A 17,355-nucleotide genomic window follows, 5' to 3' on the forward strand; every position below is an offset into this window, starting at 1 on the left:
TCTGTGTTTAAGTAGCAATACTTTAATGACCATCAGGTAAGCTTGGCTGAGATCGTAAGATGCAAGTAAGCTTTAATAAGCATACTGTTAAAGAATTGCCAACATCGAAAGCCTTTCTGTTGTTGCCATGTAGAGAATACTTAACTAGATAATGTATAAGCCTTGGGTATTGAAATGCATATGACAGTATTTGTAATAAAGGACAGGACTGCATTATTTTAAGAAGCTCATTACACTTGGAGACTTCCAGTCATCTCTGCAGGCTTTACCCGTAAACTAAACAGAATGCCAATCGTGTGGTCCATAACCTGTACAGTAATCCTGTTAAGCAATGTATCTTGAGCTTATTTCTTGTTTGCTTTTCATTTTTTACTTTGATCATGGTTTCCCCATGAAACAAGTAGATAGTTGTCAGGCAGCTGGTCTTTTTTTGGATAAGAAACATTTTTCCAAGTGGGGGCATCAGAGATTTCTACTTTCAGCATGTTACTTGGTACTTTAATAAAGCTGAATATAAATTATAATTAGAACTGCAGTGCAAGAAGTGGTTTGAGTTGAGTGCTGCTTGTTTTTCTTATACTTGATTTTGACTGGCATTCCATTAATGTATTTAAAAAGTAATTTATTTTTTCATGCCTCACAACCTTTTTGTTTCCATCTAGATAATAAGTAAGCTGTCATGCAGCCAATGCATTGAAATATTTTTATTCTTCTACACTTCATTTTGTCTTGATTGGACTCTCATAATGACGGTTTGGCACCCAGGGCAGTGTATTTAGTTAGTTTTTGTGGTTTTGAGCATAGCTCCTCCCATTTCTGGTTGGCCACACCCCTTCCCATTGACCCCACCCATTCAGCTGTCTCCTGCAGCCCCCCTTTGATTTGAAGTCACCAGCCGCCACTGCTTTTGTGACTGAATCATTAATGGACAGATTTTTTTTTGTGTGTGTAAAACAAAAAATACTGTTTTCCTTGGAATAACTTTATTTTTTTCTGGACAAGGGAATAGACCAAAAATAAGTTGTTTGCTCTATTTAAGACTGACAATATAAATGACAGTGATTTAAAATAAGTTTTTAGAAATTATGTCACTTTGTGCAAAATGTTATTAAAGTTAAAGATAACGGAGGTTTATAGAATGCAGGGTGGGAATTAGAAGTTTTTTTGAAAATTGAAGGAACAAATGTAAAGCATTTACCTAATGTTGTCCATGGTACTAGTAACACAGGGACAGCTATATGTGTAGGGCAACCTAAAGCATGTTATTTTTGTGGGTACTTGAAACATTTAATTAATACATGTCTAAAAGCAAGGTGTAATCAATGTTTGGAAGTTGGCCGTATGATGAATAAATATAAGAACGAGTGTGGGATGTGTAATAAGGAGGGGCACACTTGGTTTGTGATAAAGGAAACCTCAGAAATGTATACATTGAAGGTACTAAGGAAGATATAAATGAAGAAGAAGGGGAGGAATAAAGACGTAATAACTATAGTGGAAAAAGGTTTAAAATAAATGAATATAATTGTTAATGATGTTCAAGGAGAAGAAGTTAATGAAGTAGAAAATATAGGGGAGAGAGGTGGAAGTGATAGGTCTGATTTGAAAAAGGAAATGTAATTAAGGCAAGGAAAACAATTACTACAGCAGCTAGAGTTTCACCCGAGATAAAAAAAAAAGAAAGAAGTAATGTTAAATTTTTGTCAGTTAATATTAATAGCTGGATAAATATAGGTAGGAGGTTAAGTATATTACAGTTATGTAAGAAATATAAAGTTGATGTATGTTTACAAGATACAATTTTTATTGCAGAGAATGGTAGGATACAGGTTGAAATTTATGGGGGTAATCTAGTTTGGAATTTAGGTTGGGATAGCTCTTCTGATATTGCCTTTGTTCATAGAGAATGTAAAATATTTGGATTTTGTCATTATTTTGATAAGCAGAGCAATGGTACATGATATCAGAATGAGTGGGGTTGGGTATCAGTTGATAGGAATTTATGTTGCAACTAATAATAAAGAAAGATGAGAATTATTTGAGAAGATTAAGCCATCTGCAATAGTTAATGCAAATATTGTCATAATGTTATATAATAGGTATAGAGAAGGTTATTAAATATGTTGGATTCAGAATGTGGGTTAAAGACTTGTGCACATTTATAAGAGATGAGTAGAAAACAGAAATTGGTTATTTTTTATAATTTTTTTTGACTAAGGTTTAAGGTAATTTGTAATGTTTTTCTGATTATCTAGCAATGTTGCTGGAGACAGAGAAAAACATATATGTTATTTGTAAAGGTATGGTATCTGATTTCTTGGATAAAGGAGTACTAGAAAGAGAACTAGATCAGTTATGGCTTCATCATATATCTGTGAGATATTTTTATCTGTCATGGTCAGATTGGTGGATAATATTTAAAATGAAATATGAAAAAAAAACTTTTTTAAAGGTTGGAATTAGATAAAAGGAAAGGTGATATTATTTCTTACATAAATATGCATAATTAATTGTTAAAATTTTAGAGGAATGTATGAGGAAAATAGAGATATTTTGTAAGGAGTAAGAAAGAAGAGGTGTCACCATAGTTTTACTAAATTCAAAATACATGAAGTAAGTATTATTAGGGAAATTAGTGGTGAAGAGGTTCTGATTAAGTATAGGCAGAAAGAAATAGTGATGGTTATAGAACATTGCATAAGTAAGTTGTTTATAAAGGAAATAAATATTTTAAAGATGAGACTGAGGTGTTTGAAGTGTTAGATATTTTAGAAAAAAGTAATTTATAAGAACTAGATTTTGTACTGAATAAAGTAAAGTAGAATCTGTGGCAGGTGAAGATGGTGTGGGTATGAGAAACATACAAATTTTAAAATTGGCAGAAAAAAAGTTCACTAAAAGGATTTCATGAGTGGTTATACAAAAGTGAAGCCTGTGGAGAAGTTTGTAAAGGGATTATTACATATTTTTGGAAGAAAACATGAGAGAAAAATACAATAAAAAATTGCAGGGCTGTCTCTCTGAATAATGTGGATTATAACATATTTATGAAAATAGTGTAAATAACATTTGAAGAGATTCTGTAGGGGTTTTCGGTTGAAGGCATTTTTAATGCTTATGGCTGGAACTGTCAATATTTGTTGCTAATGGTAAAGGAGATTGTTAATATCTTAAATGGTAAAGGTAATGGGACGTTGCTTGTATGAGATCTTAAAAAGACATTTGATTGTATAGAGCATGATAGTTAATGGAATATTATTAATATGGACTTGAAGGGAAATTATGAATATTATTAAATTGGTGTATTGTAATGCTAAGATTATAATTTTGATTAACAAGCGGTTGGGTAATAAATTTTTTTATGAGAAGAGATGCTAAGCAAGGGTGCCCTTTGAGTTTGGATTTTCTTTGCTGTGCTTAAGAGAATGTAATTCTTTGTGAAATGTAAAAATATGAGGATGGTTCATATGCCAGTAGAAAATGTGTGTGTGTTCCAAATTCTTTGTCTTATACAGATGATATTATTATTATTATAGCTAGAAATAGTAGGTGGATGAAGAAAATATTAAATGATATACAGTTTTTTTACAAATGTTGGCTTAAAATTAAGTAGAAAGAAGTAAGAGTTTAGGGGAGAGCAGTGGTATGAAGAAAGTTGACCAGTCGATTATGTGGATCATTATGAATATAACAGGAATTAAATATAATGTATTGTTATATGAAGACACAAGCTAATAAGGAGGAAACTACTAAGCAAACTAATAACCAAAAATAAAAAAAAATAGTTTTACCGTACACACCCAGACAACAGCCACAATCCACCAAGATAAAAAACAAAAGTCTGTTACGAATGTAACAATTAAGCACTTTCATCCTGTTGTGATTAGGACTTATTCAGAATAAACTAATTGCAGAGAAACAACATATAAATACCCTAATGTTAAATAAATGGTGCCAAAAAACAATTAAATAATTAAAATATTTTTTAAAGAATTTTAAAGTGGAATGACCCTCCATGAGTGCAAGTTCACCAGTACCAATAAACAATTATAAAACATGTGTAAACTTCAAAAAAATCAGTGGTGCTGTTTAAATACACAATAAACATTCCAATGGAGTTTCAGACCCTTCCCAGATGAGTCCCTCAAAGGAAAGGACTTACATCGATTTGTAGAGCTTATGAGGGTTGTGTTGGAAGATAATTGTATTTATTTTGAGGGGCAAACCTTTAAGCAAACTAAGGGAGTTGCAATGGGCACAGCTTGTGTCACTTTATATGCAAATTTGATCCTACTAAGTTGGGAAATAAAATATGTATTTGGATCTAGTTTTTGGAAATATGTTACATTATACACAAGATTTTTGGATGACATTTTTGTTATCCGGGAAGGGCCTGAAGACTCCATTGGAATGTTTATTGAGTATTTAAACAACATCACTGACTTTTTGAAGTTTACATACACTTATAAGATGAATAGGATTGACTATTTAGACATCAGAATTGGTATTTTTGACAGGAAATTTAGGTCTAAGATATACAGAAAACCTATTTTCAGCAATTCTTACCAATCATTTGCTAGTGCCCACCCTTTTAAGCAGAAAATAAGTGTTACTGAAGGGCAAATAGTCAGAGTGGCAGGGATGACCTCTAACTTTGAAGATTTTTTTAGAATAAACAAAATTCACATCTAGGTTGTTTATAGAAAAGAATTACCCAGAAAGTTTGATTATGGGGGTATCACAGGAAGTTATATTAGGTTGGGGGGTCAACATTTATGCCATTATTAGGCACTAAATGGATGGAGAAGATTAATATACAGACAAAGTTAAAAGAGAATTTTAATAGAGCCATGTTAATAGAATACAACTATGTTGCTAGCTTTGTAAAGGGCATGGTAGCAAACAAATGGAAGATGTTGAGATTCAACCTTGAGTTGGTTGGGAAATTGAGTATAAATCCTAAATTTGTTTTCAAAATAGGGAAGAATTTTAAATAGTTTTAGAGTTAAAGGGGTCAAACACACTGGTGGCACTAAAAGATATGGTAGATGCTCCTATTGCCAATATATTTGTGAGGAAGAGTCAGTTACATTAGGTAACAGCCTTCATATTAAGATTCACTGGTAATTGCTCCAGCAAAGGGACTGTTTACTTAGCAATGTGCAGGGGCTACACGTTTTTACACTGGAAAGACTGTACGATTACTGATTAAGTGTATATATGAGCACCTGTGTAGTATTAGGACAAAGAATCCTAACAATACATTGCTTAAACATACCTTGGTGCAACCAACCCATACTGAGTTTTCTTTTGCTATTTTAGAACCGGTTAATATGGACCCCAGAGTGGGGGACTGGGAGAACTGGCTGTGTTTTAGAGAGACATGTTGGCAGTTCAAACTGAATGCTTTTACTGTTCCCGGATTGAATGATTATGTTTCGATCAAACCCAAATTAAAATGCAGAGCATCAAAACTTTGATAGCAGTTTTGCTTTACATGTAAGAGTATTGATATGTAATGCTATTTTAGTGTTTCAGATCTGTGTATTGCTAATAATCATACATTAGGTTTACTTATGGTAATAATATTTTTTACTTATTTTACATTTCTTAAACCTCATTCACTTCATTTTGAATGTCCTGTGATATGTTTTACAAAGTTAGGTGGAATAATAACATTCCGTAAGTCATTTAGTCATTTATTTGTATTATACACCTTTGGAATTTTATAAATGTTTTATACTTGTTTATTAGTACTGGTGAACTTGTACTTGTGAAGGGCCATTCCTCTTTAAAATTCTTTTAACATTTTTTAAATTATTTAATTATTTTTGGCACCATTTATTTAACATTAGGGTATTTATATGTTGTTTCTGTGCAATTAGTTTATTCTGTGGGATGTATGGGGTGCCAGGGAGAGGTCGTACCTCTGATGGGTGAACACATCATGCTCTTCAGAGTAGTTCATCCACCTTTGTCCTCACCTCACACTCAGCTCTCACCTGGGACTCTTCGTAGCTGTTTGCATGTAATAGCGGCCACACCCTGGTCAATGGCTTCGACTGAGTGGCAAAACCATGTGAGGGTAGCTGATGGGTTTGTAACCCTCTGTGAGTCATGGTCTGTCTACCTATACATGCAAAGAGTTGATCCAGTGGACTGCGTGGAGGAAATCACCAGATTGATTCAACAGGCAGGAAAGCAGACTCAGCAAGTGCTGTGGAGAGTAAATAGGGCACAGTGAGGCACATTAGGACACTGTTGGTCATACACTGCATCACCGAGCTCTTCCAGACCACATGGCAACACCAAGCTATCCCTCAAGAGCTTAAGGTTGCTGTCCATTGTCTATCTCTACAAGAGAAAGGGAAACAGGCAGTCTTGTGACAACCACAGTGGAATCTCTCACCTGGTAATTGCCGGCAAAATCCTTGCTAGAATCCTCCTCAACTGCCGTACTCAGCACATGAAAGATGGACACCTGCCAGAGAGTCAGTGCGGCATTAGAGATGGCCGAGGACAGTGGACATGATATTTGCAGCACGTCAACTACAGGAGAAGTGCCAGTAACAAAACAGGGCCCTTTATACAATGTTTGCGGACCTGACCAAAGCCTTTGACACCATTAGCCGTGAGGGGCTATAGCATATCATGAAGCAGTTTGACTGCCCAGGCAAATTCATCAGTATAGTTCTCCAGTTTCATGATTGCATGCTAGCTCAAGTATCGGATGATGGAGACTCCTCTGATGCCTTCCTCATCACCAATGGAGTCAAGCAATGCTGTGTACTGGCACCTATGCTGTTCAGCATGATGTTCTTGGCCATGTCCGATGGCTTCTGCAATGACGAAGAAACCAGTATTAAGATCAGATACAGGACTGATGGCAGGCTCTTCAACCTGCACAGGCTACAGGCCAAGACCAAGGCTGAAGAGGATTTTTTGCACGATTTCCTGTTCATAGATGACTGCACACTCAACGCTGCCACAGAGGCCGAGATGCAGCAGATCATGAGCTGCTTTTCCACTGCTTGCAGAAACTTCGGCCTCATAATCAGTACCAAGAAGACTGAGGTTTTGCATCAGCCCACACTGCAGAAGACATATGTAAAACCAACTATCACTGCTGAAGGTGAAATCCTGAAGGTTGTTGACAAGTTTACATACCTCGGCAACACACTCTCCAGATTTGTGAACATTGATGATGAGGTAAATACCTGCATTGCTAAGGCAACTCTGCATTTTGATGGTTGCAGGAGTCCGTTTGGGAGAGGAGAGGCATCAAACTGTCCACAAGGCTGAAGATGTACAAGGCAGTCATACTGCCCACACTACTATATGCCTGTGAGACATGGACTGTGTATGAGCATCATGCCGAAAAGCTGAATCAATTTCATATGAACTGCTTAAGAAGTCTGTTGAAAATTACCTGGCAGGACAAAGTTAGAGACACAGTTGTGTTCCCTTAATCTGGACAGCCAAGTATCTACATCCTGCTGAGGAGAACCCAAGTCAGGTGGGCAGGCCACCTAGTACGTATGCCAGACACATGCCTCCCCAAGAGACTGTTCTATAATGAACTTGCAAATGGCAAATGCACACAGGGTGGGCAGAAAAAGTGCTTCAAGGACATTCTAAAAGTCTCTCTCAAGAGCTTTATCATTGATCCAGACTCCTGGAAAACTCTAGCACATGACCGTCCTGCCCGGCGAAGCTGCATCAGCAAAGGCTCTACTTCCTATGAGCAGAGCAGGCCTGCAGAGGTGCAGAGGAAGCATGAGCTGCGTAAATCCATAGCCAACTCTTTGCCAACCAACTCAACAGACGATTTGTGCCCAAAGTGCAGCAGAGCTTTCCGAGCTTGCATCGGACTGATCAGACATAGCCAGACACACTACTCATTCAACCTCCTCGATGTGATGTCCTTGGTCATCGTCCACAATGATGGATGAACAATAATAAAAAAAGGTTTATTCTGAAGAAGTCCTGATCACAACAGGGCGTAAGCGCATAATTGTTACATTTGTAATAAAGTTTTGTTTTTTTATCCTGCTGGATTGTGACTGTTGCTTGGTGTGTGTGCACGTAACACTAATTTTTAATTTTTGGTTATTGTTCTATAAAGGAGATGGTTTGTCTATGATATCAATTTTTGAGCAGTTGAAACTATTTTGACAAGTATAGCTAGATAAGCTGATGATATTAAGAATGATCTGCATGCATAGCAAAATGTTTTATTGGGCAAAGTAGGTACATCAATAACACATGAAGGAAGGCAACATCTGGAGCTTGAATTTACATGTAACACACAGTGATGAGGATGAATAAGAAATCATAGCCTACTATAGTTATCTATCAGAAGCTACTAGCAGCAGCCAGCAATACTCTAAACTGGATACATTTGTGAAAATGCCTTTATTAGTGGCTAACTCCAAAGAAGTCTTTGTCATGTTAATGTAAAAATGAAGGGCATAGAGTAAAGGGGTAAGCTTGAACCAAAAGATATCTTCAGTTTCCATGAGGATAGGAAGTTTTCTTTTGCTCTAAATCCAGAAGTGGTAACAGACATACGAAGCTAAATAGTGTTAGGATATTTTCTGATGTAAGATGAAGTGAACGCAGCACACCTTTTTAACAGACATGTTTAAGAAAAGTAAATTGGGGCATGATCACATCTGCAGACATTTCACAGGTGCCACTAAAACATTTCTAAGGAATGAACAGTATCCTGCAAAGCGCTGAAGACATTTCCTCTCCGATTATAGGAAAAGTTACTGAGAAGTGATTAGCTACAATGGTGTCTTACAGATGAGAATGGAATATACTTCCAACAAATTTCTAATGATTAATATGCATAAAGTATTGTTCCAGTATAAGTAACTCATTTTGGAATAGGTTGTTCACCTTTCTTTTGTCAAAACAAAAGTATGCCAAGATTTCTCATATAATACTGAACCACAGAACTACAAAACAAAGCAACAAAGCAATATGTTAAGATTTATTGGATGCTACAGTTAACCCAGAAAGCTGCTTCTATTCAGACATAAAATCAGATATTCATACAGTTTTATAGGTATAAGGATGATTTATAAAAGGAAGGTTTACAGGTAGTAACTTACATCGAACCTTTGCTGTAGGAAGATGTGACTACCTGCCTGTTAATGGACTTTATTGTGCCACTCCAGAATGGGAGTTTCAATAGATGTATACCCCAGAGGCCTGGGTATTTTATATTATGGGAAAATAGGGACAGTAACACTGAAGTCCCATTATTGAATTCTATGTGGTAGCCTGACATTGATATTGAGTCTGAAGGCCTAGTCTAAAGCTTGAGTACATGTCAAATGGTCCAAGAAGCTGCCCCATCCCTGCAGCCTTTTGAATCTTCAGCAGCACATTAGCAACATGTTTCCACTAATGCTGTGGATGAACACTCGCAGTGGCTTGAAGCAATCTGTATCGACTCAATAATGTTTGAAAAGGGAAAACTCAGCATTAAAGACAGTGTCTGCAAGAAATGGCATCCATAACCAAATTGTTAGGAACCATGACCTATAGTTCATGACAGAAGACTTAAAAAATAATCATAAAGTCAAACATCATAAACCTTATATGTTTCACCTGGCAACACATGCAAAATGGCCTAGTTGAAAGACCATAGAACAGTCTCTTGGGGAGGCGTGTGTCTGGCATACATACAAGAGCCTTAATGCTATGACCATGAAACACAAGACGGATCATTTTCTTTTTATTTAGTACAAAGCCATGTAGCAATCACAATTCTTATACAAAAATGTGAGTTACAGTTTGATGTTTGTGAAACCAGATGCAATGTGATCACTGTTAAACAATTAGTTATAACATCCAAATGAGAGGACTTTGACAATTTTGCCATGGGGCAGCAAGTGTACACCAAAGACTGCAAAAATGAACAAGTAGCAACTTTACCACAATAATTCAAGCATTAGACCTTGAATGAATACTGTTGTGATGGGATATGCTACATGAAAAAGACATATAAGCCAGTTAAGAAGACCTCAGTAAACAGTGTTGTAGAACTTGTCACTAGGCAAAATAGTTTTGGACAGCCACATAATGTGCAAGTTGGTACAATCAAAGTGATGGTTGCCTACGTCAGAGCCCTTTGAGGGGATAGTGGGTAACTAAAGCCATGTTTCTAGATGACAAGCCAGTTAACTGAAGAAGGGTGGTTTATCATCTGGTTCCAGAGGAAAATAACTGACTAGTTTGAAACTTAAAGAGGTACAACTGAGTTTAATAGGAAAGAGATTCATGGCTATTTTGGGTAGTACCCACATTCCAAGGCAATGGGAATACTGATGCCACATCAGTACAAACAAATGACACCCCTAAATGGCTTCCCTGGTCATAGTTCCAAGCATACCTCTCAACTTCTTAGAACAAGAAATCTGGACAAAACCATCAATAATGGGAGACAAAAGCCCCAAAAATAGGGACACTTTTTAAATATTGCTCTTACAAACTTAGAAAAGTGATAGCACAGCATGAATTTGTTGAAGGTTATGAAGTATGAAACTCAAATGTCTATTTTCTGACATCATCCCTCAATAATTTGCTGATGATTTGCCAGAAAACCACAATTTTATGAGAAATGGACCAAAAATATGAGGCAAAAATCTGGACATTCTATGAAAATCTATATAGTTGAGAGGTATGGTTCCAATTTGAGAGGGGTCAAGTACTTGCTGTCATAAAGACTTGAAAAGATCATCTCAAAAGCTAGATTTATGAAGACAGTGCTCAGAGAGAGCACAGCAATTGAGAAACTGAGCAAAATTGTAATTGACAGAGAAGTAAGTATCAAAAATGATCACAGCTAGTAAAAAGAAGCAGTTTCTAAGTAAAAGATGTATGCTGTATGTTTCTGCTCCAAGAAACAAAAATGTGCACTACATGCTTTTAGTGAGATATAGAACATTAGATTCAAAGATGTTACTTCAGAGAAAATAATGCCAACTCCAGAGAAAGTGATAATAAAGTGTTTAATGCTATGAGATGTGCCTACTGCTAATCTTCATATTTGTTCTTATCTCCAAAGTTATATATAAACGGGAGAGAAGATGTAGCCAAACTGCATTAAAACACATATGCACATACATTGTAAGGGTTTACTATCAAAATGTGGAATGGCACTAATGCAAAACTGGGATGGCTGAATGTGTGTTTTCCAGTTTCCGTAATACAGATCCAGAAATGTTAAAATCCTCGTTAGCGAATGTTTGTGTGTATTCGGTAATATGGGCTCGACATTCTGATAACCAATCTCACTACAGTGGGATTGGGAAATTTACTCTTTTCCTCATGGTAGTGTGATTTTGGATTTGGAATATATAATATGCAGGGGGGTGTGGGTGGGTTTGCCCCCCTGCAATAATGTTACCGGTAAAACGGAATTTCGACATTGGAACTTCCTGTGTTCAAATGTTGACTCCATGGTTACTTTTTCTGACATTTTTGTAATTCTGTATTACCAAATTCAGATAACGAATTCAATCAAAAAGTGGAAAATTGTTTTGATTTTCCACATTTTGATAGTAAACCATTGTAAGTCTGAAAGCAGGAAGAAAAATAACAATGGACAGCAGCTTTGATTCCTTGTATTTATTAGTATAAACAGTATATTATTATCCGTTGTACAAATATGCAGTAATGTTATAGGTAAATAATGAAAAGCTTCAATAATTCAGACTATAAAACAATGGAAAACTAGTAAAATAAGAAGTGTAAACAAAGACAATTTAAACATAAATTAGTGGTCCAGATCTATGTGCCATTTCACATATGTAAGTGTGTGTGTGTGTGTGTGTGTGTGTGTGTGTGTGTGTGTGTGTTTATACACATCTGTGGGCACAATCATTATCTCTGTCTTATGCCCCTTAAGTAACAAGTTAGGCTTTTATACCCACATGACCTTCACTTGAGTTAAGTAGGTAATCAAGGAATGAATGAATGAATGAATGAATGAATGAATGAATGAACAGACCTGTCCAAAGGATGTGCTGATCATGTAGAAGAATGCAGTATAAACAAGATTTTGAACAATGTAAAACTGAAATGTGCAATGCATTGTATAGTATAAAAATACTAGCCCAAAGTTAGAAACTCAACAGTGTAGTTTAGCCATGTCTGTTTCTGAGACAGCAGTGTAAAAATCTACCTGTGCAGTTGTTTAGCCTTCATTACTTCAAGTAGATGGATATTCCTTTCAAACAACTCACTTTCATAATAACTTTAAATGTCAATGGTTCCAGTGACTCACTATTAAATACCTTTACAAAAGATATATGTTTTGATGTAAAATCAGCTTCTAAGCTTATTTTAAATAACAGATCATTATTAAAGGAATGTAAAGTGAAGACGGTATACAAAAGAATGACAAAGCATGATTTTTGAATTGATATTTAAATTAATTGAACTATAAAAATGTCTCATAATAAGAATTTTTAAGGGCAGAAAATAATAATAATGTAGAAATAAACTCACAACAGCAAACGTGTCTCCTCCTGAGACATTAATTAATATAAATACTACTGTGTCACAGAAAAAAAATGCCTGCTTTCAGAATTTCATTTCACAACTGAATTTAAAATTTGATGACAAAGAAAACAAAACAAGAAGAAACTGTATCAGAACCAGAGGCTTAAAAAGGTCTAGAAACGAATAACACAATATTTTCCTTCAGCCACACTTGCCTCAAAATTGTCCCTTAAGCTTCATTAACTTGGATTTTTGAAAATGCTGCCTGATAGTTAATCTCTTGTTAAAAAACAGACAGATCAAAGGATATAATAAGTAAACATTTAGGGAGCTGGCCATTAGCATTGTGCACCATGGCTCAGGGCTGGCATATCATATAATGGCATTTCAAAAACACATGAAAGTCCTTAAACCTGCTACACAGTGGGGTGATTCATTGTACACAGTCTTAGCACAAAGTACTCCATGCGCCAGCTTTATGTGATTCACAATCACAACTCCGTTCAATTACCAGTTAATCCCAATACATAATCAATGGAAGCATAGCTGTGACAATACAATGGGGCTAGGTTTGAGAATGCAGTGATCTCCCTCCCTGCTCATATGTTGTTTAGCAGTCATATCTAAACAACATATTTACACTGTCAAAAAAAAGAAAAAAAAAACAACCTTACATGGTAAGGAAATCCCTATGGCAGCAGAGTGTACAGTACAGCAAACGAACCTGCTAACACAACCAGACTTCTTCTGCCCTAGCAGCAGTTATGCAAGTGAGATCCCACCAGCAACCAAGATGACATTCCTTCATTACCATATTATTGCAATGACTCTAGCTTCAACGTCATGACTAATCAGTGTAAAATATTGAAAAATCACTTGAAGACATGACAGTGTAGTACAATTCAATGTCCAAATGCAGCTTAGCAAAGTACACTATATCTAATTAATTAGCTACACATCATTACTTAATAAGGTACATTATCCCTTACTACGTGTTGTATACTGTTGGCATGCTACACAGTGCCCTCAGTCCTCAGCACAACTGCACACAATGCACTGTCATGTACCATGTACCCCTGTGTGCTGTTCAACAAAAATGGAGGTCTGCCAGTTCCATGGTTTGCAGGGATAAAGCCCTGACTACTATGGTGCATGTGTCCTCAGGTTTGATTAATGGCTCTGGTGCCTGTATGAGTTGCCATAGGAGGGTTGGAGTAGGTGTCTGTTTCTGTCTCATCCATCCTGTGGGGAGGGGAATGCCATTCTGCTTCAAGACAGGGGTGATAAACAGTCATACCTCTCAACCTTTCATTGCAAGAAATCAGTACAAAGTGTAACATAATGGGGGAACAAAGCCCCAAAATAGACAGATTTTAAATCTATTCTTATAAACTTAGAAAGTTGCTAGATTAAGATTTGTGTTAGCATGCTGAAGAATATTTAGTTATTTAGTGACTTCAGTCCTCAGTGATTTCTCAGAAAATCACAAATTTTATGAGGAGCAGACCAAAAATCTGCACATTCTACTAAAATATGGACAATTGAGAGCTATGCAACCAGTGGAGTTTGAGCCAGTGAGGGCCTGTGGTGTCCCAGTGCCTTTACAATATTAGTCAAGTGGAAGTCAGTGTGCAGTTGACTGCTTCCTCACAGAAAACAGCAATAGTGGATCTTAGAAATGCTGGCAAGACGGATACTCCCAGGACAAGTATATAGGCTACCTCAAAGGATAAGCAACTCAACCCACTTCTTATGACTTGACACACGCTAGTGAACAGAAGGCCAAATGGAATTCCCAGGCAGGAACAAACGGGCCATAGGAAGCTTGCCTATACCAGGAATGTGAAACTCCCATCCATCCAGCACAAATGGGCCAGTTAGGTGCATATAGAGTAGTCTTTAGGAGAGGTGCTGCTTGGAACAAATACAAAAAAAAACATATGTGTGTTGTACTCTACCTTGGATATTGACGACTGCAGTCCATGCCTGTGAGTCACAGTAGTTCAACATTCCTTTCATAGTGTGAGTAATTGTTGTCCACATCAGTCGACTATGTGTATTAATCTATGAATACCAGATAACAATTAAAAGAATGATAGTGCCAACGTCATTAAGTAAATAAATTATAAAAATAAGGTATGCTTCAGAGTGCCAGAGAGTATAAATGACTAAGTATGTTGAAAAGTTCCGCCAGAATTGTTCTGACCAAAGCCATAGCAAGCAATTCTTGTACCCTGTGATATTCCTTGATCTGCTGCCCCCCCCCCCCCCACCAAACTTGAGGCTGAAGTTCAAAAAAAAGTCTTCTCATACTTGAAGACTAAAAAGTCTCCTTCTCTTTTAAATTTCTTATTACAAACATGGCAACCAGTTTTCTAAACTTCAGCCCATACATGAAGTGTTAAAGCACTTCAGCCATCTGCACAAAAGCAATACAGGCATTCATTTCTGAATGCTTATAGTGTAACAAAGACTGATTGGCATCTGCTGATCACTTCCCCACAAAAAAACTTTGCCCTTCATTCCAACCTAGCTACACCTCTTCACCTATAATCAGTAAAAAAAAAAAAAAAAAAAGAAAAGAAAAGTGTAAAAAAATTATTAAGAGGTTATTCATAATAAAGTTCTAAATATATACTTTGATATCTTTAAAACCAATAAGTGTGGAGTAGAAAGCAAATCACAGAATTTCACACAAGAAAGATGGCAAATGAAGTTTGGCAACAAACCAAGTTGTCCCAGGACATCTTCATGGGGGGGTTAAGTTGATATTAGGGGGGAGTTAAGTGGGTTGGGGAGGTGAAAGGGTTAAGTGGAGGCAGGGATGATTGGGAGGAAATGAGATAAGGATGGGGAGGGGCTTAGGAGTTTTAGTCTAGTCTTGATGGGTTAAGCAATCACATTTTGGCGTGAACTTTCTACAGCAAGTATTATGTCCCTGGCGACCAGGAAGTACCATGGGGCAGGTAGGCCTTGGACTTGAGGGGGCAGCAAGGATCTGTGTGAGGTGGTGGGGGTGGCATGGTTGCCACTTATTATTGAATTGGAGGGTTATTGGTTAGCATGCAGATTATGTTGTTATATTTTGTCAGGGTAGTTGGTGGGTGTTAGTTGAGGGGAAGTTGTTGTCTGGGCATTTTGTTTGTGGCAAGCAATGTGCACTGGATGAGGGGTGGTGTACTTCACCTGCTCGCAGCTGAGGGTTGTGTGAGGTGTGCATTTTTTTTGTGGTGGTTTGACCATGGGGGGGGGGGTCGGGTGGTGAGTCAGGAGTCCATGATGCCATTTTGCCATTTGTTGTGGTCTCTGTGTGGGTGGTGGCATCCCCTCTGGGTGTGTCCGTTGGTGGTTTCTGGATTTTTGCAATCCAGTAGCTTTTGGTTGGTTTGGGTATGCCTGATGGTCCGGGGGTGGATGGGTTTTGTGAGAGGCTTTGGCTCTCATGGTGCCCTCTTCGGGGTCTGTTCCACAGGCATGTTGTGGTTTACTGGCAAGTTGCTGGCATTGATCTGAAGATTGGAGGCACTAGGTGGTGACTCCTTGTGGAGGTCATTCTGTTAGACTGAACACTGTTGCTCCTGAGTTCATACATCTGCATGGTGCGGCTACAAATGATTGTGGACTGTGGATGGGCACCTGATGCGTGGTGTGCCCAGGATGTTGTTCTGATTTTGAAGGGAACAATTTCATGTTCACAGAATGGGTGTTTGTGATGAGATTGTTCAAAAACAATTTGCAAGTCTGAATCCATGCCACATTTGTGAATGTGTACTCTGGTTTGTGCAAGTGCTTGTCAGTATTAGGGTAAGGCCTGCTGCTGTTGGATACAGGAAGTATGGCTAGTGGTTCATTCAGATTGTCTGCAGCATTTGGTCTGTGCACTGTGTCCATGTTCTATTGTTACTGTAAACTCAGTGATGAATCAAACCCAAATATAAACCACCATTAGTAAAATATGCCTCTTTATAGCAGTCTCAGATTCCAGAACTCACCACAACCTTTTTCTACTTAAAACAAATTGCCTTCCTGTAATGGCAGCTAGACCAGCTGAGGAAGGCCCAGACACAGTAAGCATTCAGAAACAGCTAGGAATCAGTTTTCCTCTGTTCACTAGCAACACTAATCCCAGCCTGATTCCTGGGAAGAATTTATCAGGCTTTCCAGTGATCTGTAGTTTGTTTCAGATTTTGCAGATTTTTAAATTAAGCTGGAAAAGTGAATTAATTCTATAAGTATTGCTGTCTTTACCTAGTAGATGCACAGACATAAAATGGAGGCAACTGATGTTTTATTAGTTTATACGGAGCACCTTCTAAATAAGATCTTGTAGTACTAACAAGCATCAGCAGATGAATGGTCTTATTCGTGGTTTCCTAGGCTGATTAGTCAAAATAGGTCTGAATAGAAAAGTAGATTAAAAGTCAGTCAAAGCTCTTCAAATATATAACTGCTAGACTTTCTACAAAGCAATTTTTAGCAGGTAGGTGGAGGCAAAGCCCCAAAGAATCAGTATATGTGCACAAGTTACTTACCAAGAGGTGTGTATATATATATATATATATATATATATATATATATATATATATATATATTTATATATTTATATATTTATATATCTATATGATTTTTCCAAGTGTCCCATTGTGGTTCTCTTGCAGGGCACGCAATCTGCTGTATGATGCACTCTTGCCCTAGCAACTGTGTTTTAAGTCTACAACACAAAGGATGCTATGTCATATAGTCTTACCTAATATGTTCATTGTTCAATACTGAATATTGAATTATGGCTAAGGTCTGAAAAAGAGATGCATAAGAGTCATCAGAAGTCAATCTTCA

Source organism: Protopterus annectens, chromosome 16.part0, assembly GCF_019279795.1.
Source record: "Protopterus annectens isolate FY-2018-M chromosome 16.part0, PAN1.0, whole genome shotgun sequence".
Taxonomy (NCBI): domain Eukaryota; kingdom Metazoa; phylum Chordata; order Ceratodontiformes; family Protopteridae; genus Protopterus; species Protopterus annectens.